Genomic DNA, 24,330 nt, shown 5'->3' with positions numbered 1-24,330 from the left:
CTGAGAGCTTAAATGCAAGGTGCCATATACATGTTCATAATACAGTAAGGTTTTTATGCTTAAAAGTCAACATTCTTCATGTGAGTATGTATATATACATAGGCTAATAATGGTGATCTCAGCTATTGAGCTAATTACACTTTGGTTTACAAAGTCCATTGAAGAAATGAGAGAAAGATAAATGGCGGTTCTCTAAAACAGAAATTAATGCAGTTACACATTTATTTGCTGGGTGTGATACACTCATAGCTGAGGGTCTGTATGCTGAAAGCACAATAATGGGGCAGGACTATTGCACTGAGGATTAAACAAACAGTACAATATAAAAGTAGCTGAAAAAGCAATGGAAATATGAACTACAAAGCATTACTGAAGATGAAGTTTATATCATGGGATTACCTTTACCAACAGACTAAAAAAAAACAAATCCAAGAAAACTAGTAGTTCAGGAAATAACAGACAAAAGTAGCCTTGATCATTGAAATTAGTCACCCAGTGATTATAGTGTCTTACATTCCAATACATGAAAGTACCACGATTTGCAAGCAGAAAAAATGAGTAATGTAGAAAAAAAGATACCCAGACAGTTTAGTAAAAAAAAAAGAAAGAAAGAAAGAAAATAATTTGCAGTCTAGACACAACAACAACTTAAATATGCTACCAATGCATCCAACACGGCATGAACTGCAGAAGTAGGCAATTGTAGGCACGATGCATGTGCTGAGAAAAGCATTCTTGTTTACCTACAAAGACTGAAGCAATACAGATTTAATGAAATTTAATCGTACCTTGACATAGGAATGGGAACCTTTCCCATCATGGTATTAGAAAACCAAAACACTTGGAGAAATTAAACTAAGAAAAAGCAATGAGTCCTAGTGGAGAAAGTAAAGAAGCAAGAAATTAGGTCCTAACGAAGAGATGGATTCATCAGGAAATAAGTAGCATTGATGGAAATTAATACATCTTCATGCGTTGGTAAGTACCTCTATATGGTGGACATTTAATAAAATCTCACCCAGCCAAGACATGATATTGCAATTACTATGAAAAACTGGTAAACCATTTTATATCTGAATGATGAAAAAGGGTATGTTACTCTCCAGGGTGTAATGTGGAATATTCCAGGGTGACTCTATGTCACCACTAATGTTTCCTCTTAACAGACTAGGCAATCGGAGCAGTTTGACTTCAAGCATACAGTCCTGCGAAGCATCTTCTCTTCTTTTTGTAGGTTATATAAAGTGTATAGTGCATCTGATAAATAAAAGTACAGCTACAAGTTGTTAAAACCTTTTGAAATGCTTTAAGAATTATATTATATCATGATAAATGTGCAAAAGCAACATTTATAGCAGGAAAATTGAAACATCAAGAAAATATCAACCTGAAAGAGGAATGTGATATAAAAGAACTAAAGGGAGAGTAGAAATGTCCGGAAATACATTGAGTCGACAATAGACTGTAAACAAAATTTAGTAAGGAATATTTTAGAAAACTAAAGCTAACACTGAAAACTGCCTTGACATCTAAGAATATAGTTCAAACTATAACTTAGCTTGGTAATCCTGTTCTAACTTACAGCTTTTGCATGATTTACTGGCCTCAAAAACATTTGCTCAGTTAAACAAGAAAACAAGAAGTTTGCTTTATGCATATCAAATACTACAAAAAAAAGACTTTATATCCCCTGGTCTGAAGAAGGTATGCTCCTCTTCAAAACTGACTATATGCATAGGTCTAATCATGGGACTGTATGCATAGATGTTGGTATCATCTATTCCAAATGTACTGAAAGGTCCAAATTAGGAAGAAATTCAGTCAAAAGTAACATTTTTGCTCAGATTAGAATAAGTTTTGCAGAAAGAGGTAAATAATCAGGTGGCAACAAAAATTTTCAGAAAAAAAGAATTATAAGGAACGTAACCAGAAAAAGGGAATGAAAACTGGAAAGCACATAATTGTAGTGACAGGTACAGAGAACTCCTGGAGCAATCATGTTCATCAAAACGTCATGCGTGAATGGTTAAGGAGAGGTGAAGTGAATCCCAAGGATGAAAGGCTAGTAATGGCAGTTCAAGACAGCAAACTGACTACACACACTGGTTTTCAAAGTCCATAAAAAATGTGAGAGATACAGAAAGATGCAGGTTCTGTAATACAGAGCTTCAAACATTATCCCACCCAGCAGCAAGATGTCATGACTGAAAGACACAATAATTTGGCAAGACTGTTGCATTGAAGATTGTGCAAAAACTACATATAAATGTAGCTGAAAAGCATTAGAAACATGAGCTCCAAAGAATTGCTGAAAATAAAGTTTATGATCATATCGGATCATCCAGTACCGATGGTTAAAGAAAAAGTAAGACAATATTCATTAAAAGAGCTACATCTGGAGATTATAGTGTCCTGTATAGTGAGAAACTTAAATACAAGGATATGCAAAAAGAAAACAGGCCAATGTGGCATAAAAACACCCAGGTAGTTCTAGGAGTAGTATTAGCAACAGGACTGATAAAGTATTTGTTACTTTAAATATATTACCGATGCGTGTAACTCCATATGACGTATGGAAAAAGTTACTTAAATATTTTAATGATATGACTAACTCCGTATAATGTTGTAACAAACCACCACTGAACCAGTAATCAAGGTGCCTCAATCCTCTCCACTGGCACTTGTGGGGGACATTCACTGGGAGGATAACAGGTACACACACAATATTTCAAGATGCAATGTTCTGCGTCAAGTGCAATTTCCCTTAAGAGCACCCAGAGACCACACTCAGTCTAGGGCTGGTTTCTCCCTATTTCTCTAGATCCCGAATAAGATTCCCCATTGGCAAAGTTATGAGTTGAGATCTCAGCTGAGTGTCCAAGCCAAGACCTCCAGCACCCTGTCATAGGTTCATAGGTTCATAGGTTCATACTAGGCTATCTGCCCTGGGGAAATTATAAGCCTAGCCCGATTCTGTATGGTTTACGCCACCCCTTGATTTGAGTATACTGTGCCCTTTTTAAGGTTTAGTTTACTGTGCCTCTGTCTAATAGTGACACCCTGGGACAAACCTACGATCCCCCATCCACCTATCGAGATTCTTCTTGAAGAGATTCAGTGAGGTGCTTTGCCTCACATGAACTGGAATTCTATTCCAGAGTGAAGGGAGCCTCTGGGTTATGAACCTGTCCCTCCAGCAAGTTCTATTTATTTCTGTGCTGAGGTTCAAGTCCCTCGAGCGTGTGGCTCTAAGGGATTTAGATTTACTGAGGTGGAGCATGTTCATTAATTCTGGATTTGACATAGCTTTGTATGTCAGGCATAGATTGCCTCGAAGTAGGCGGTATGCAACTGAGTAGAGCTGGAGTTTTTTAACCGAGCAGCATATGGCATCTATTTGAGACCCTTGATCCTCTTGGTGAGATACTTTTGGGGTCTTTCTAATTGCTGCAGGTGTCAGGTAAGGTACATCCCAAAAGGGGCATTGTATTCTATGATGGGCCTGATGAGGGATGAATAAAGGGGCATGATTACCTCTCTTGATCTAGATGTGAAACCCTTCGTGATGAGGTGGGCTATGTAGAAGGTCTTTCTAACCACTTTGGCAATGTGGTTTTCAAAGGAGAGATTGCTATCAACTTAGGTCCCCAGGTCCCTAATAACATTCTCTGTACTTAATGGGTTTCCGCCTATGTGGTAATTTGTGGGCACATTGTTTTTGCCAAAGGGTATTTCTATACATTTTTGGCATTTAGCTTTAAACCATGGTGCTGGCACCAGTTATCTGTCTCTGTGAGACCTTTTTGAAGGATGTTTGTGTCAGCTGGAGAGTTGATTATGGCGCCCAGTTTGCAGTCGTCTGCGAACTTGGTGAGCCATAGTCCTCCCACGTTTGCCTGTACCTCAGAAAAGTATACACCGAACAAGAGTGGTCCCAGGACAGAACCCTGTGGGACGCCACTTGTGACTGGTTTCAAGTCTGACATGACTCCAGCAACTCTCACTCTGTGGGTTCTGTCTTTGAGCCAGTTTGCGACCCATCTTGTGACATAGGGGTTTATATTTAAGCTGGATAGCTTATCTATGATGCCCGAGTGGGGTATTGTGTCAAATGCCTTTGCAAGGTCCAGATAGGCTGTGTGGACTACCTTCCCTTCATCTATGGCTTTGGTGACTGTTTCGAAGAAATCAACCAGGTTCAAAAGGCAGGATCTGCCCTTGACAAAGCCGAACTGGGTAGGATCTAGTGTCTGTAGGTCCCCAATGTCTTTGTTTATGAGCTCCATGATGATCCTCTCCATAGCCTTGCAGACTAAGCTAGTCAAGCTTATGGGGCAATAGTTTCCAGGGTCCGTAGAGGCTCCACCTTTGTGGAGTGGGACCACTGTTGCTGTACGCCATTCTGTGGGCACATATCCTGTAGTGAGGCTGAGATTGTATAGCTGTTTTATTTGAGGGATTAGTTCCTCTTGGAGTTCATGTAGGACACAACCTGGGACGCCATCTGGTCCCATGGAAGCAGTGTTTTTTGCTTTGGTGAGGGCAGCCTTCACCTGAGCATCAGAGATGTTTGGGAGGCAGCCCTCTGCCAGGATAGATACTTGCTCTTTTGGGGAGAGAGTTTGCACTGAACCTGTCTGCCAGGATATTGGCGATGTCTGTGGGTTCAGTGTATTTTTTGTCGTTTAGAATCAACTCAGAACAAGCCTGGGAGTTGCATCCCAGGTTTCTAACATAACTGAAAAAAGTCTTATGATTGTCTTTGGTGTCCTGTGCAATTTTTCTCTCGAAGCTGGCCTTGGAGGATTTTATGAGGGATCGTAATTTTTTGCTAGTACTGATCAGAGATGCCTTCCCTATTAGGGATTTTGCTCTATCATGTAGTAGCTTCTTCCTTCTGTTGTACAGTTTATTTATGGCAGGGGTCCACCAGACTGGACTCCTGCCTTTGGATGATTGGGTCTTGGTTTTGTTTGGGATAGCATGATCCATGCATTCCTGGAGAAGTCCGTAGAATGCATTTATAGAGGATTCTGCAGTTTGGGCCGTAGTTTCCACTGGCCCTGGGGCCTTGAAGGATTCCACTTTGGTTTTGAGAAGTGAGAAGTTCGCTTTTGAGAAGTTTTTCACTGTGGTTTTCTGGGCTGGGGGTGGGGTCGGGATGTGGACATCCAGTGAAATTAATTTATGGTCTGATCTTACCAATGAGGGATATACTTCTGGTGTGGAGCATAGAGTCCCCATGTTGGTAATGATCAGGTCTAGTATGTTGTCCCCTCTTGTGGGAGTGGTGACTAGTTGTTCCATAGCATTTGAGTTTATAATTTCCAGGAACCTTTGGGCTAAGGTGCTGGGGCTTGAGTAGTGCTCCCAGTCAATGTTTGGGTAGTTGAAGTCGCCCAATATAATGGTGTTCAGAGAGATCTTCATGTTCTCCAATGTTTTCAGGAAAGCCGAGTGGGATTCCTGACTTTGAAAGGGTGGTCTGTAGGATGCTATAAACTGAAAAGCAGTCTTGCCCACTGTTAGTTGCACATGGACGGTCTCCGATGCTTCGTGCAATGCCACTAACCTGGAGGTGTGGATATCCTTGATAAATATGGAAACTCCCCCTCCTTTTGTGGTTCGGTCCGGGTTTTGGGGCCGAAAAGCATGATATGAGGTATAGTGCTGGGGTGCTCTCTGGAGCCTTGAACCAGGTTTCTGTCACTGCACAGATATCGATGTTCTCCATACTGAGGAGAGCTTTGAGTGCATGCATCTTGAGGTTAAGACTTCTGGTGTTTAGCAGCATTACCCTTAGTTTCTTGTTCCTTGTGCTGTCTATGGGGGTGGGTTTGACTTTTGAGCCTTGCCTAAAAAAGGCACTATGGTGGTGGCAAGAGCCTTTGCCAATATCCGAAAGCCCAGTGGTGACAGGTGCAAGCCGTCCCTAGCGAAGCAACATGGCTTGTCAAGCATGTCATCCCAGGCTGACAGACACTGGATCCCCTTTGAATGACACCAAAAGTTTAGCCAATTGTTAAAATCGATCATTTTGTCTTTGTACTATGGCATCATTCTAGGTGAGGGTAAGATGCTGCTCAAGGTCAGGGTCATACCAGCCTGGGCTACATGATCAGAGAGCTCCTCTATGTCTCTTTTCATGTAGTCCAGGGAGGTACGTCTCAGGTCATTCACACCAGCATGTACAATGACTGAGTCATATTTGTATTTGCTTTGGAGTGACCTGAGTGCTTCCGTTATGTGGCAGATCCTAGCACCTGACAGGCAGCTCACCGTGACCTTCTCTTTATTCAGCCTGGTGAGCGGGACGTCAGTGTGTCTGACAATAGAGTCACCTATTACAAGAGTATCAGGTGTGTTACTCAGCCTTAAGGGCTGTGGCTGCTTGGCACACTGACTTTGTGGGTTATGTGTTGTGTGTGTTTTGTTTTGAGGTAGCGTTTGCTTGGATGTCTGCTTTGGAGGTCTCTGTTGCTTAGGTAGATTTTTATTTAGAGCCTCTGAGTATGTTTTTGTGTATTTATGTGTTTGGTTCGCTGATGTGGTGGGACTATGTGATACTGGAATTGTGTTGTGTGAGGTTACCTTCTCCTCCTGACTGTTTACACCAGTTTTGAGATGAGAGAGCTCAGCCTCCAGTTTGGCTAAATAGTTGCATCTCTCACATATATTTGAACCTGTTTGGAGGAGGAGAGGGTTGTCCGTGTACATGAGACAGTTGTAACATTGCCTCAAAATTCACAGATTCACCAGCTGGACTGGAGAGGAAACCATTGACTGACCTTTGGACATGCTAGAGTAATATAGGGAAACTGAATTTAAGACATACCAATAGAGGACAGGGTAATCGTAGAGAGTATAAGAGTAAGTAGTGTTTATGGTTTAATAGTGCTAACTTGTAGGATTACTTAATTGGACCAGTGAAGGTTCTTAGAATAAGAATATGGTGTTTAAATTGAGAGATAGAGCAGTTCTATGGGAAAAAGTGAAGAGCAGACTTTGTGGAGCCAGGAATAGTTTAAACCCAATTAGGCAGCGCTGCCCACTGTTGTGCTATGCACAAAAACGTGCAAAACCACGCAAACGAGGCTTTTAAGAGAGGAAGATGAAGGAGTTTTGGAATTGACCCAAAATGGCCAATAAAACTACAGTTTCAAATCAGTAACCACTCCCACAGGGGCAGGCAGGCTGCTCAATGTTTTTCACTGCCACTGATCAACAGAGAGACATCCCTTTAGCCCAAGCAAAAAATGGCCTCAGAGAAACTTACAAACAGTTCAAGAACAGCAAGCCTGTAACTGAACCTTTTTAAATCTCAGAAAAGTGGGAAAAAAGCAAGATTTTTTTTGTTTTTTCAGAGATAGCAGAGGTTCACAAGTATCAGCAAGTTATAACAGTGCAGTAAATGACCCCACACAAGAGTGCTATGCCAAAGACAGATAAAATGCAAGTTTTGAGAAAAAAACGAATTTAAAAACAAGTGCAAACAGGAAATTCAGTAAACAGCTCTAGGTTGTGCTCTAAATACAGTTACTAATGCAGAAGTCAAGTTTAGCAAGCCAGAAAATGCTCAGAATAGGCTGCTATGCAGAAAAACTTAGCAAATAAACAGAGGAAAAATTCTTAAAATCTCAAAAGTGGCTCCTTTCTTCTCTCAGCATTTTCTCCTCTTGGTGGGTGCTTCACCAACAGCCAAGCCTGAAAAGACGCCAAAACCACGAGGCAACCAGGTTTTAAGAGAGGAAGATGAAGGAGTTTTGGAATTGACCCAAAATGGCCAATGAAACTACAGTTTCAAGTCAGTAACCACTCCCACAGGGGCAGGCAGGCTGCTCAATGTTTTTCATTGCCACTGATCAACAGAGAGAGACTTCCCTTTAGCCCAAGCAAAAAACGGCCTCACAGAAACTTACAAACAGTTCAAGAACAGCAAGCCTGTAACTGAACTTTTTTAAATCTCAGAAAAGTGGGAAAAAAGCAAGATTTTTTTGTTTTTTCAGAGATAGCAGAGGTTCACAAGTATCAACAAGTTATAACAGTGCAGTAAATGATCCCACACACAAGAGTGCTAGGCCAAAGACAGATAAAATGCAAGTTTTGAGAAAAAAATGATTTTAAAAATAAGTGCAAACAGGACATTCAGTAAACAGCTTTAGGTTGTGCTCTAAATACAGTTACTAATGCAGAAATCAAGTTTAACAAGCCAGAAAATGCTCAAAATAGGAGACTATGCAGAAAAACTTAGCAAATAAACAGAGGAAAAATACTTAAAATCTCAAAAGTGGCTCTTTTCTTCTCTCAGCATTTTCTCCTCTTGGTGGGTGCTTCACCAACAGCCAACAAGCCTGAAAAGACACCAAAACCATGAGGCAACCAGGTTTTAAGAGAGGAAGATGAAGGAGTTTTGGAATTGACCCAAAATGCCCAATAAAACTACAGTTTCAAGTCAGTAACCACTCCCACAGGGGCAGGCAGGCTGCTCAATGTTTTTCACTGCCACTGATCAACAGAGAGACGTCCCTTTAGCCCAAGCAAAAAATGGCCTCACAGAAACTTACAAACAGTTCAAGAACAGCAAGCCTGTAACTGAACTTTTGTAAATCTCAGAAAAGTGGGGAAAAAAGCAAGATTTGTTTTGTTTTTTGTTTTTTCAGAGATAGCAGAGGTTCACAAGTATCAACAAGTTATAACAGTGAAGTAAATGACCCCACACAAGAGTGCTAGGCCAAAGACAGATAAAATGCAAGTTTTGAGGAAAAAACGATTTTAAAAATAAGTGCAAACAGGAAATTCAGTAAACAGCTCTAGGTTGTGCTCTAAATACAGTTGCAAATGCAGAAATCAAGTTTAACAAGCCAGAAAATGCTCAAAATAGGTGGCTATGCAGAAAAGCTTAGCAAATAAACAGAGGAAAAATACTTAAAATCTCAAAAGTGGCTCCTTTCTTCTCTCAGCATTTTCTCCTCTTAGTGGGTGCTTCACCAACAGCCAACAAGCCTGAAAAGACACCAAAACCAGGAGGCAACCAGGTTTTAAGAGTGGAAGATGAAGGAGTTTTGGAATTGACCCAAAATGCCCAATAAAACTACAGTTTCAAGTCAGTAACCACTCCCACAGGGGCAGGCAGGCTGCTCAATGTTTTTCACTGCCACTGATCAACAGAGAGACGTCCCTTTAGCCCAAGCAAAAAATGGCCTCACAGAAACTTACAAACAGTTCAAGAACAGCAAGCCTGTAACTGAACTTTTGTAAATCTCAGAAAAGTGGGGAAAAAAGCAAGATTTGTTTTGTATTTTCAGAGATAGCAGAGGTTCACAAGTATCAACAAGTTATAACAGTGCAGTAAATGACCCCACACAAGAGTGCTAGGCGAAAGACAAATAAAATGCAAGTTTTGAACAAAAAACGATTTTAAAAATAAGTGCAAACAGGAAATTCAGTAAACAGCTCTAGGTTGTGCTCTAAATACAGTTACTAATGCAGAAATCAAGTTTAACAAGCCAGAAAATGCTCAAAATAGGCGCCTATGCAGAAAAACTTAGCAAATAAACAGAGGAAAAATACTTAAAATCTTAAAAGTGGCTCCTTTCTTTTCTCAGCGTTTTCACCTCTTGGTGGGTGCTTCACCAACAGCCAACAAGCCTGAAAAGACGCCAAAACCACGAGGCAACCAGGTTTTAAGAGTGGAAGATGAAGGAGTTTTGGAAATGACCCAAAATGCCCAATAAAACTACAGTTTCAAGTCAGTAGCCACTCCCACAGGGGCAGGCAGGCTGCTCAATGTTTTTTACTGCCACTGATCAACAGAGAGACGTCCCTTTAGCCAAAGCAAAAAATGGCCTCACAGAAACTTACAAACAGTTCAAGAACAGCAAGCCTGTAACTGAACTTTTTTAAATCTCAGAAAAGTGGGGGAAAAAACAAGATTTGTTTTGTTTTTTGTTTTTTCAGAGATAGCAGAGGTTCACAAGTATCAACAAGTTATAACAGTGCAGTAAATGACCCCACACAAGAGTGCTAGGCGAAAGACAGATAAAATGCAAGTTTTGAGAAAAAAACGATTTTAAAAATAAGTGCAAACAGGAAATTCAGTAAACAGCTCTAGGTTGTGCTCTAAATACAGTTACTAATGCAGAAATCAAGTTTAACAAGCCAGAAAATGCTCAAAATAGGCGGCTATGCAGAAAAACTTAGCAAATAAACAGAAAAATACTGAAGCCTGTAACTGAACTTTTTTAAATCTCAGAAAAGTGGGAAAAAAGCAAGATTTTTTTTTTGTTTTTTTGTTTTTTCAGAGATATGCCTTGAGATCTAAGAATATAGTTCAAACTATAACTTAGCTTGGTAATCCTGTTCTAACTTTCAGCTTTTGCATGATTTACTGGCCTCAAAAACATTTGCTCAGTTGAACAAGAAAACAAGAAGTTTGCTTTATGCATATCAAATACTACAAAAAAAGACTGTATATCCCATGGTCTGAAGAAGGTATGCTCCTCTTCAAAACTGACTATATGCATAGGTCTAATCATGGGACTGTATGCATAGATGTTGGTAGCATCTATTCGAAATGTACTGAAAGGTCCAAATTAGGAAGAAATTCAGTCAAAAGTACATTTTTGCTCAGATTAGAATAAGTTTTGCAGAAAGAGGTAAATAATCAGGTGGCAACAAAAATTTTCAGAAAAAAAGAATTATAAGGAACGTAACCAGAAAAAGGGAACGGAAACTGGAAAGCACATAATTGTAGTGACAGATACAGAGAACTCCTGGAGCAATCATGTTCATCAAAATGTCATGCATGAATGGTTAATGAGAGGTTTAGTGAATCCTAAGGATGAAAGGCTAGTAATGGCAGTTCAAGACAGCAGACTGACTACACACACTGGTTTTCAAAGTCCATAAAAAATGTGGGAGATACAGAAAGATGCAGGTTCTGTAATACAGAGCTTTAAACATTATCCCACCCAGCAGCAAGATGTCATGACTGAAAGACACAATAATTTGGCAAGACTGTTGCATTGAAGATTGTGCAAAAACTACATATAAATGTAGCTGAAAAGCATTAGAAACATGAGCTCCAAAGAATTGCTGAAAATAAAGTTTATGATCATAGCGGATCATCCAGTACCGATGGTTAAAGAAAAAGTAAGAAAATATTCATTAAAAGAGCTACATCTGGAGATTATAGTGTCCTGTATAGTGAGAAACTTAAAGTCATAAAATACAAGGATATGCAAAAAGAAAACAGGCCAATGTGGCATAAAAACACCCAGGTAGTTCTAGGAGTAGTATTAGCAACAGGACTGATAAAGTATTTGTTACTTTAAATATATTACCGATGCGTGTAACTCCATATGACGTATGGAAAAAGTTACTTAAATATTTTAATGATATGACTAACTCCGTATAATGTTGTAACGAACCACCACTGAATCAGTAATCAAGGTGCCTCAATCCTCTCCACTGGCACTTGTGGGGGACATTCACTGGGAGGATAACAGGTACACACACAATTTTTCAAGATGCAGTGTTCTGCATCAAGTGTAATTTCCCTTAAGAGCACCCAGAGACCACACTCAGTCTAGGGCTGGTTTCTCCCTATTTCTCTAGATCCCCAATAAGATTCCCCATTGGCAAAGTTATGAGTTGAGATCTCAGCTGAGTGTCCAAGCCAAGACCTCCAGCACCCTGTCTGTCCAACCACTGCTTCATGTCCCTGGTCAAGTGGCTCACACACATACTCTTTGAGATTTGATTTACACACACACACACACACACACATACACACACACACACACACTGGGAAAGGTTGGCACAGGTTTACTAGCTATTTCCCCTTCTGCCCAGACTATAAGGTACTTATGACTGACACCGTACACTCGTCATCTACCTTAAGGCTCTTCCAAGGATACCCAATATACTGAGTGAAAATAATATTAATACAAATGGTAGTCTGACCAAGAGTAAGGCTATTAGGAGTGACCCACACAGTGTCACAAAATAAATATGCAAGTACTCTCAGAACTTAAATGTCTCTACAAAGATCAGCCACGATGAAAGGTTTAAATATGTTTAATAATAAATAATAAAAGAACAAGAAAATATTAAGTATATATTCATGGTGACATCAGAGTTCAAATCCACAGGAAATATTTAAAATAACATTGCAGGACAGCCTCAGACAAATAAAGAAAAACAATATCTAAACTAGCTTCACTATATTCTTGACTGAATCTAAGAGAGTTACTGTACCCTTATAACTTAATAGAGCAAGGCAGGTGATGTGGGGAATGGTTCTTCTTGTTGTTGTTAGGCCCAAGACAGAATAGACAATGTTCTGTCTCACTAAGAGACTTCTCAAAATAATATCTAAACTATTACCTATGAGATAGCTTGCAGAATTACACAATTTCTGATCATCTGAATTCTAGTTCCCATGCAAAACCCCCATTGCTGGAAGCTGGCAGGACTTAGCACCTACCTGTAAAAATACACACACAAGGGCTTTTGCTCAGATCTTTGGCAGGTGCTAGAAGTCATAAAATAATCATATACCTCTATGCTTCCAAAGTAGTGATTAGTTCACTCCAAAGACAACACAGAAAGCTTCCTACTACAAACGTTGTGTCTCTGGCTGCCTTGATACCTGTGAGATAGCATCTTTATTGCCTAGCCTATAAAGTGATTTAATTTCAGATATTTTTCTAAAATTTGCTAGACTGAGGTTAACTTTCAAGTTTCCTCTGTTAAAACATATACATTTAAACAGTTACAATATTGCATGTACATTTCTGTTCTCTCCAGTAAGGCACATTGTGCATACAGGTAGGCAGGTATGACCCTGACCTTGAGCAGTATCCTACCTTCACCTAGAATGATGCCACAATACAGTGATAAGATGATCAGCTTTAATAATTGGCTTAAATTCTGGTGTCATTCAAAGGGGATCCAATGTCTGTCTGCCTGGGATGACATGCTGGACAAGCCACGCTGCTTCGCAAGGGACGGCTTGCACCTGTCACCCCTAGGCTTCCGGATATTGGCAAAGGCTCTGCCACCCCATAGTGCCTTTTAGGCAAGGCTCAAATTCTAAACCTACCACCCTAGAACACAAAAAGTAAAAACTAAGGGTAATGCTGCTCAATGCCAGAAGTCTCAATCTCAAGATGCACGCACTCAAGGCCCTTCTCAGTATGGAGAACATCGATGTCTGTGCTGTGACAGAAACCTGGTTCAAGGCTCCTGAGAGCACCCCAGCACTATCAGGTTTCACCTCATATCATGTGTTCCGGCCCCAAAATCCGGACAACACCAAGAAAGGAGGGGTGTCCATATTCATAAAGGACACCCACACCTCAAGGTTGGTGGCAACGCACGATGCATCGGAGACCATCCAGGTGCAATTAACCATAGGCAAGACTGCTCTGCAATTTGTAGCATGTTACAGGCCACCCTCTCAAACTCAGGAACCTCACATGGCCTTCCTGAAAACAATGGAGGGGATAAATGTATCTCCAAACACCATCATACTAGGTGACTTCAATTACCCTAATATAGACTGGGAACACTACTCAAGCCCAAACACTCTAGCCCAAAGGTTCCTGGAGTTCATAAACTCAAATGCCATGGAACAACTAGTCACCATCCCCACAAGAGGAGAAAACATACTTGATCTCATCATCACGAACATGGGATCACAATGTTCAACACCGGAAGTATATCCCTCACTGGTGAGATCAGTTCATAAACTAATCTCGCTGGAGGTCCTCATCCTGCCCCCACCTGAAATAAAAAAGACCACAGTGAAAAACTTCTCAAAAGCCGACTTCACACTAGTGTGGTCTCCTTTAAGGCCCCTGAGCCAGTGGTAAACATTACTCAAACCGCTGAATCACTTACAAATGCCTTCTACCAGCACCCACAGGACTGCATGGATCAGGCAATCCCAAACAAAACTAAGACTCTTTGTACCAAAGGCAAGCGTCCAGTCTGGTGGACCCCAGCCATAAACAAGCACTACAACAAAAGGAGGAAGCTACTACAAGATAGAGCAAAATCCTTGAAAGGTAAGACACCTTTGATCATTATAAGTAAAAAACTAAGAGCTCTCATAAAATCATCCAACGCAAATTTTGAGAAAAAAATCGCCAAGGACTCAGACAATCATAAGGCCTTCTTTAGCTATGTTAGAAACCTAGGAGGAAACTCCCAGATATGCTCAGAATTAGTTCAAAATGATGTGAAGATTACTGAACCTACACACATTGCCAACATACTGGCTGACAGGTTCAGTGCAAACTCCCCCTCCCCCCCAAAAGGAGAGATATCTATACCAGAGGATTGTAGCCCCCCAAACATCTCAAACACCCAGGTGAGAACTGCTCTCTCCAAAGCAAAGAACACAGCATCCATGGGACCGGATGGTGTCCCCGTGTGCTCCACAACTCAATGAGGAATTAAACCCAGTTAGGACAGCTGTTTAATCTTAGCCTCACCTCAGGATACGTGCCCAAGGAGTGGCGACGACTGTGGTCCCACTTCACAAGGGCGGTGCCTCCACCGACCTTGGAAATTACCGTCCCATTAGCTTGACAAGCCTTATCTGCAAAGCCATGGAGAGGATCATAATGGAACTCATAAATAAAGACAGGGAACTTGCAGACTTTGGATCCAACCCAGTTTGGCTTTGTCAAAGGCAGATCATGCCTTTTAAACTTGGTTGACTTTTTGAAACAGTCACCAAGGCCATTGATGAGGAAAGGCAGTCCATACAGCCTACCTTGACCTGGCAAAGGCCTTCGACACAATACCCACTCAGGTATCATCGAAAAACTCATCAGCTTGAATGTAAACCCATACATCACAAGATGGGTTGCAAACTGGCTAAGTGACAGAACCCACAGGGTCAGAGTTGCTGGAGCCATGTCAGACTCAAAGCCTGTCACAAGTGGTGTCCCACAGGGCTCAGTCCTGGGTCCACTCTTGTTCGGCATCTACTTTTCTGAAGTACAAGCAAACACAGGAGGGTTATGGCTGACAAAGTTTGCAGATGACTGCAAACTGGGCGCCATAGTCGAAAACATATCTGACACAGATATCCTTCAGAAGGGCCTCACAGAAATGGATAACTGGTGCCAGAGCCATGGCCTAAAGTTAAATGCCAAGAAATGCATAGTCATACCCTTCGGGAAAAACAAGGTTACCCCTAGCTACCATATAGGTGGCAATCCACTGAGAACAGAAGAAGTCATCAGGGATCTGGGGACCCAGGTTGACAGTAGCCTTTCGTTTGACACTCATGTTGCTAAAGTAGTTAGGAAAACCTTCTACATTGCCCACCTGATCATGAAGGGATTCACATCTAGATCAAGGAGGTCATCGCCTCCTTTACTCATCACTCATAAGACCTATGATTGAGTACAATGCCCCATTCAGAATGTATCTGACCCGACACCTGCAGCAGCTGGAAAGGCCCCAAAAGTTCCTCACCAAAAGGATAAAGGGTCTCAAAATATGTCTTATGCTGCCCGACTGAAAGAACTCCAGCTCTATTCAGTCTCATACCGCTTGCTCAGAGGTGACCTGTGCCTGACATATAAGGCCATGTCAAACCCTGATTTGATGAATATGCTTCACCTCAAAAAATCTAGATCCCTCAGAACCACAAGGGCGGGAGACTTAAACCTTGACACGGTTATTAATAGAACGTGCTGGAGGGACAGATTCATCACCCAGAGACTCCCTATGCTGTGGAACAAAATCCCGGTACATGTGAGGCAGAGCACCTCGCTGGCCTTATTCAAGAGGAATCTTGACCAATGGATGGGGGATCGCAGATATACCCCAGGGATTACTTCAGTGTCACTGCTTGACAGAGGCACAGCAAAATAATGGGCATAGTTTTATTCAAACTAAAGGGGTGGCGAAAGCCAAATAACTATGGGCTAGGCTTATAAATGCCCTTGGGCAGATAGCCTAGTATGAACCTATGAACCTATACATTTCAAACACAAGCACTTTAGAAATACCTTTTCAACACAGACATCTGTACAGATCAGTTTGATATACACATGACATACAGTTCTAATAGATTTGTAACACCAGCATCTTATATGAATCAGTTTGATATTCACAAATGCCATATAATTATTTACAAAATTCCAGCTAGCTGTGCTAGCAGTATCTCCTTTTATCACAGAAGTATACAAGGAAGTTACCTAATCTTATTATCGATATGTGTAACTCTATATGAAGTTTACAAGGAGGTTACTTAAATATATTACCTATACATTTAACTCCGTATGAAATATGGAAGTAAGTATTTCTGGCGTCATTGCACATGCTGAGAAGAGCATTTTTGGCAAACATCAAAGAATGAAGTAGAACTAATTTCCTAAACTCTAAACATTCCCTGACTCAGGAATGGAATCCATTTCAGTCTTAGTGTTAGATACCCAAAGTATTTGGATAGATTAAAAGAAAAGTGATTTAAGACCCGAAAAGGCAAAATTAATAAATTTTGAAAGTAAGACAAAAAAACAAAGAAGAAAAACTCAAAACATGTTAGCAAAGCATCTGTAGTCATCCTGTCTAGTATATCAAATATGCTGACTGGATGGAGGAGGTGAAAGAAACCATAAAAAGTTAACAGGATATAAAAATGGAGCAAACTAACAGTCACTGAAATTGAGTGAAACATTAAGAAAAGGTCTTCAATGGAAAATCCTAGGTTCTGATGTTTACCCAATTTCTAAGTGTATTAATGTATTTGTACAGTGATTTATTTAGCCTTGAGTAAACATTACTTCTGTGAACATCCCAAACTGATGCCAATCTGGTTGACAACAGGAACAACTATAGCAATCCTTATAAGTGAACTTGCAGTCCTTCCTAAGTACTGTAGACTAGTAACTTGTTTTTCCAACAGCGTGCATTTTATTTACCAGAACTGATGCAACATTCACAGAATCACAGCTAGTTAGATAAAATGTCAGTCACGTTATTTAAACAGACAGGTTATAAAAGAAAATAATATGCAAAGATTATCTATTATTAAACAAAGGCATAATAGAGAGCTGTAAAAAGGGGCAGCATCTAGGTGTGACATGGATCAATTACAAAAAAGCATTTTGACACATTCAGCATTTGTGAATTATGAAATACTTACAAGTGTAACACCACTCACTGTGAAACACTGGCAAATTACTTTTCACCCGAGTCATAATAAAGGGAAGTTACTAGCCAGATTATTTGACACCACTGCTGTTATGACTTGCCTTTAACCCACTGAGCTGTTTACTTAAATGGCTAGGTTATAGTTACAACTTGACATGTAGAGGACAGCCATGTCAAATGGTATCTCAACTACCTTTTGTGAATGATTTAACATTAAAGCTCATTTGACAAGCACCTGTGAAAGATAGGTTATAAATGGTTAAACCTTTTTCATTTGATAAAAGAATGATGTTTGATTTTGATAAATATGCAAAAGCAACATTTACAGCTGGAAAACTTAAGCATCAAGTAAGTATTAAACCGAGAGATGAATGTAATATAAAATAACTTGAATAAGGTGGAGTATATAAATGTCTGGGAACAGATGATGGGTTAGCAATACAGCATGAACAAGTTAGGGCAAATCTTGCTAATATTTAAGAGGCCTAAAACTAATATGGAAAACTGCCTTAACATCTGTGAGTAAAGTTAAAGCAGTTATACAGGTTGTACTTCTTGTAACCGTGCTGTATCACAAACGACTGTCCCAAAAAAGTGTTCAATCAGCTGAACAAAAGAAAACTCAAAAAACAATATATAAAAACAGTGCATGTCAGGATTTTGTATCCCTGGCCAGATTTTATATATTTTGGTCTGAAGGAGATTTTGGCCTCCTTTAAATTGGCTGTGTGCAAAGGTCTGCAACAGCAGAACTGGAAATGTTTTGGTTAACATCCAATCCTAGCATAGTGAACATTGTAAACCACATGGAAATCAAGTCCAAGCAACATCTTTACTCAGGCTAGAAGAAGTGTTTCAGAAAGGAAGTGGTATATAAAACTAGAATCGGGGGTTGTGCAAAGAGTACAACATAAAGCTGGTCGAGATGTAGTGGAAATATATGACTCACAAAGAATTACTGAAAATGAAGTACCGATCACTTGGGATCATCTGACACCAAAAACTAAGAAAGTAGATTCCAGGAAAAACAGATATCGAACTCAATGAAAATAAGACAAAATCAGCATTGATTATTGAAATAGCAACACCTAGCAACTATAAAGTTATGTACACTGAAATACATAATGCTATAAAATACCTGATATCTAAACAAGGGCCAGTTAAAGAGTGGAAGTTCATAGACTTAAGACAGAAGGCTGAGCCCATAGTCAGACTGGATAACTGAGAGATGGTGTGTGAACCAAAGGAGAGACACAAGCGAGGAAGGCCTGTTTGTTGTGTCAAAATGAAATTGACAAGAACTGTGAGTTATTGAACTTTAGTGAACTAACTTCTCTGATTTAAGACTGATAATGATTAAATGTCTGAAAGCATGTCAGAGTCATCCAATTTGTATATTATTTTAATAAGTATACTTCAGTAAAGCTGTGGTTTAAGTTATCAATGCAGCCTTTGTATGCTCTGAGAAAAGTAAAAAATGAACCTTTTGTAGTAAAATCACAGAAATAAATGTTGAAAAATATGTGCTATTTGAATGAAATTCATAATTTGTGGCTTGAGAGAGCTGCAAGGCATCACAGTGGTAGAGAAAGCAGGCAAAATTATATTGAGTGCTGTTAACCTTGCATGTTAAAATTAATTTAAACTTCAGGGTGCAAACAATCTGCTTATAAAAGTACTAAAACCTTAATGAGTGTAATGAGTCCTGAGTATCTCTTCTCATAAGTTCACTTGGTGTTTTGCCAAAAAGGAAACAAAATTTTTTTTTTTCATTTGCTTGACTGGATGCTTGAAATATACTGATGTATTAACAAGACAGTGTTGACATTTATCACACATTTGTTTGAAACTGTATTTGTAGCAGATGCAATGACATTGAGTTATTTGAAGTTGCATGAAGGGACAACCAAGAATTGTTGAGTTAAGTCTGACTGGTAGACTCTGAAAATGAAGTAAGTGAAATAATATTTTTAAATCAAGTTTAAAAGAGTGCATGGAAAACAATAGTAGAATAACAAATACTGTACATTCTAAAAATGAATTGATGAAAGGCTACTTACTATAAGATATGCATAGTGAATGTAGAAGCTGCCAAGAAACACACAGAGGAGAAACATACTCATTCAGTTCGAAGTATGTGCTCAAGAAATTACTGAAGCTGAGTATAAAAGAAAGTGTTGCTAGTATACACAATGTGTAAGTGTCTTAAAGACGTAATGCAGGCTGAGTGGCTGAACAGGTTGCACACTCGCCTTTGGTACTGAATGACATGAAGAAAGTGGATTCTTTACCACCAAAGGTTACTGGATTAACTTTTCATTACTGGCACTGCTGTGCAGTACTCGGTTGCTGCCTTCCTGAGTGTGCTGTCTTTGGATGAGATGTTAAACCAACATGCCATCTGCCAGATGGGATTATAGGTTGGTTTACTTGCACATCTCACATACGCAATAATTGTTTGTATTGTACATGTTTCACATATAATTTCATTTATTTATTTAGGTATTATTATTTTTAACATTTTACTTTTTAACCTCCTTACTTTTCTGCCATAACCACTTTTTTATTTTCAAGATTACCTCATTTCCATTTGTTACACAACTATTTACATCATATTTCGGTAGTAAGGACTGCAATTGCCAACAAAAAAAAAAAACTTTAACAAATGTATCTGGATTGTGTATTTGTACCATACCACCACTTTATATTTATCGTACATCACCATATTTATATCAATTTGTTTTCAAATAATTTCCATTTGTACATCTTTATAAAAACATAAAAATCAATGTTTAGATGTTTTTTACATACTATGTATATATTACACATTCTCTCCTCAGCTAAGTTATATTTCATATTTCCTTTAAAAGACAGTCTGTCAGAGGTGTCGTACTATGTTTATAGCCAAAGGAGGCAGTCAAGAATCTCAGATACATCACTCAGTGTCTCCCATTAAGCAGACTTTCTCCGCATATCCCAGGTGAAATTTTGCAGTTAGCTAACTACTCATTCAGAATGGTTTTAAAGGTTGCTAGGGAAGTACTGTGTGTGATAAGTGAAGGTATTCTGTACCATTGGGTTATATACCTGCCACATCATCCAGTGTTGTAAATGTGGCGGCACCACAGTCACATCATCCAATGTTGTAAATGTGGCAGCACCACCGTCACATCATCCAGTGTTGTAAATGTGGCAGCACCAAAGTCACATCATCCAGTGTTGTAAATGTGGCAGCACCACAATCCACTGTTGTAAATGTGGCAGCACCATAGTCACATCATCCAATGTTGTAAATGTGGCAGCACCACAGTCACATCATCCAGTGTTGTCAATGTGGCAGCACTACAATCCAGTGTTGTAAATGTGGCAGCACCACAGTCACATCATCCAGTGCTGTAAATGTGGCAGCACCACAATCCAGTGTTGTAAATGTGGCAGCACCACAGTCACATCATCCAGTGTTGTAAATGTGGCAGCACCACAGTCACATCATCCAGTGTTGTAAATGTGGCAGCACCACAGTCACATCATCCAGTGTTGTAAATGCGGCAGCCCCACAGTCACATCATCCAGTGTTGTAAATGTGGCAGCACCACAGTCACATCATCCAGTGTTGTAAATGTGGCAGCACCACAGTCACATCATCCAGTGTTGTAAATGTGGCAGCACAAGCTTAGATTTGGAATGGATTTTGCTTTACTGATTGTTTTGCTTAGTTGAAGGAATACAGTAAATGCTGGGTCATTCATAACACTGAAGGCTAATCAGTGATCACCCCCTCCAGACTCTATATGACACTGATTACAGTTGAAGACTAATCAGCGATCACCCCACTGGAGTCTGTATGATGCTGATTACAGCTGAAGGCTAATCAGCGATCACGCCACTGGAGTCTGTTTGATGCTGATTACAGTTGAAGGCTAATCAGTGATCACCCCACTGGAGTCTGTATGACCCTGATTACAACTGAAGGCTAATCAGTGATCACTTCACTGGAGCCTGTATGATGCTGATTACAGTTGAAGGCTAATCAGCAATCGCCCCCCCCTCTAGAGTCAGTGTAACACTGATTAGAGGGAGAAGACTTTTAGTCTATCAGTGTAGCTGAGAGTGCTGAGTCCAGAGGTCTTTTGGTGAGGAAGCATGGCTGTCTCCCGAGGTGGTTTTGGGGCTTACCAAGATACATGGCAAATAGCGCATTGTAATGAATGACGGGCCTAATATGGGAAGAACAAAGTGGGGCTATAATGTCTCTGGACACTGAGGAGATGCCACAAAAGTTAAGGGTTTTCTAACCAACAATGTGGTGGTCAAAGGAGATACTGTTATCAACCATGTCTTTGATAACTGTGCCACATTTACAGGGAATGTTCTCTATACGGTAAGCAGTAGCGATACTAGATTTACAGAAGGAAATCATGCTGCATGTCATGGTGTCAAGGTTAAGCACATGATTTATTTATTTAATTCATCCGTGTTGGTTTACTAAGGTATTATATTGTTCAGTACTGACCAGTTTCAGCCTCAGTCCAGGTGAAATACAAAACAGTTCACAAACAATAACAGTATCGGTCAGATTAGTTAAACGAAAAACCTGTAAGTGTACAGTAAAGTAATCAAGAAAAGCATAATGTTTAATATTTCCATTATTATTGGTCAGATTAGTGACATGGAAAACCTGTATGTGTACAGTAAAGTAATCAAGCAAAGCGTAATGTTTAATATTTCCATTATTATCGGTCAGATTAGTGACATGGAAAACCTGTAAGTGTACAGTAACATAATCAAGCAAAGCGTAATGTTTAATATTTCCATTATTATCGGTCAAATTAGTTAAACGGAAAACATGTTTGCGTACAGTAACGTAATCAAGCAAAGCGTAATGTTTAATATTTCCATTATTATTGGTCAGATTAGTTACATGGAAACCTGTATGTGTGCAGTAAAGTAATGAAACAATGCATAATGTTTAATATTTCCATTATTATTGGTCAGATTCGTTACAGAGAAAACCTGTATGTGTACAGTAAAGTAATCAAGCAAAGCGTAATGTTTAATATTTCCATTATTATTGGTCAGATTAGTTACATGGAAAACCTGTATGTGTACAGTAACGTAATCAAGCAAAGCGTAATGTTTAATATTTCCATTATTATCGGTCAGATTAGTTACATGGAAAACCTGTATGTGTACAGTAACGTAATCAAGCAAAGCGTAATGTTTAATATTTCCAATATTATTGGTCAGATTAGTTACATGGAAAACCTGTATGTGTACGGTATAGTAATCAAGCAAAGCGTAATGTTTAATATTTCCATTATTATTGGTCAGATTAGTTACATGGAAAACCTGTATGTGTACAGTAAAGTAATGAAACAATGCATAATGTTTAATATTTCCATTATTATTGGTCAGATTAGTTACAGAGAAAACCTGTATGTGTACAGTAAAGTAATCAAGCAAAGTGTAATGTTTAATATTTCCATTATTATTGGTCAGATTAGTTACAGGGAAAACCTGTATGTGTACAGTAAAGTAATCAAGCAAAGTGTAATGTTTAATATTTCCATTATTATCGGTCAGATTAGTGACATGGAAAACCTGTAAGTGTACAGTAATGTAATCAAGCAAAGCGTAATGTTTAATATTTCCATTATTATTGGTCAGATTAGTTAGATGGAAAACCTGTATGTGTACAGTAAACTAATCAAGTAAAGCGTAATGTTTAATATTTCCATTATTATCGGTCAGATTAGTGACATGGAAAACCTGTAAGTGTACAGTAATGTAATCAAGCAAAGCATAATGTTTAATATTTCCATTATTATCGGTCAGATTAGTTACATGGAAAACCTGTAAGTGTACAGTAAAGTAATCAAGCAAAGCGTAATGTTTAATAATTCTATTATTATTGGTCAGATTAGTTACAGGGAAAACCTGTATGTGTACAGTAAAGTAATCAAGCAAACTGTAATGTTTAATATTTCCATTATTATTGGTCAGATTAGTTACAGGGAAAATCTGTATGTGTACAGTAAACTAATCAAGCAAAGTGTAATGTTTAATATTTCCATTATTATTGGTCAGATAATTTAGATGGAAAACCTGTATGTGTATGGTATAGTAATCAAGTAAAGCGTAATGTTTAATATTTCCATTATTATCGGTCAGATTAGTTACATGGAAAACCTGTAAGTGTACAGTAAAGTAATCAAGCAAAGCGTAATGTTTAATAATTCTATTATTATTGGTCAGATTAGTTACAGGGAAAACCTGTATGTGTACAGTAAAGTAATCAAGCAAACCGTAATGTTTAATATTTCCATTATTATTGGTCAGATTAGTTACAGGGAAAATCTGTATGTGTACAGTAAACTAATCAAGCAAAGTGTAATGTTTAATATTTCCATTATTATTGGTCAGATAATTTAGATGGAAAACCTGTATGTGTATGGTATAGTAATCAAGCAAAGCGTAATGTTTAATATTTCTATTATTATTGGTCAGATGAGTTAGATGGAAAACCTGTAAGTGTACAGTAAAGTAATCAAGCAAAGCGTAATGTTTAATATTTCCATTATTATTGGTCAGATGAGTTAGATGGAAAACCTGTATGAGTACAGTAAAGTAATGAAACAATGCATAATGTTTAATATTTCCATTATTATTGGTCAGATTAGTTACATGGAAAACCTGTATGTGTACAGTAAAGTAATCAAACAAAGCGTAATGTTTAATATTTCCATTATTATTGGTCAGATTAGTTATATGGAAAACCTGTATGTGTACAGTAAAGTAATCAAACAAAGCGTAATGTTTAATATTTCTATTATTATTGGTCAGATTAGTTACAGGGAAGACCTGTATGTGTACAGTATAGTAATCAAGCAAAGCGTAATGTTTAATATTTCCATTTTTATCGGTCAGATTAGTTAAACGGAAAACATGTATGTGTACAGTAAAGTAATGAAACAACGCATAATGTTTAATATTTCCATTATTATCGGTCAGATTAGTTACACGGAAAACCTGTATGTGTGCAGTAAAGTAATGAAACAACGCATAATGTTTAATATTTCCATTATTATCGGTCAGATTAGTTACACGGAAAACCTGTATGTGTACAGTAAAGTAATCAAGCAAAGCGTA

This window comes from Protopterus annectens, chromosome 1.part1 (assembly GCF_019279795.1).
Source record: "Protopterus annectens isolate FY-2018-M chromosome 1.part1, PAN1.0, whole genome shotgun sequence".
NCBI classification, from domain to species: Eukaryota; Metazoa; Chordata; order Ceratodontiformes; family Protopteridae; genus Protopterus; species Protopterus annectens.
The sequence above is the reverse complement of the archived record's forward strand: the minus strand, read 5'-3'. Positions refer to the sequence as shown.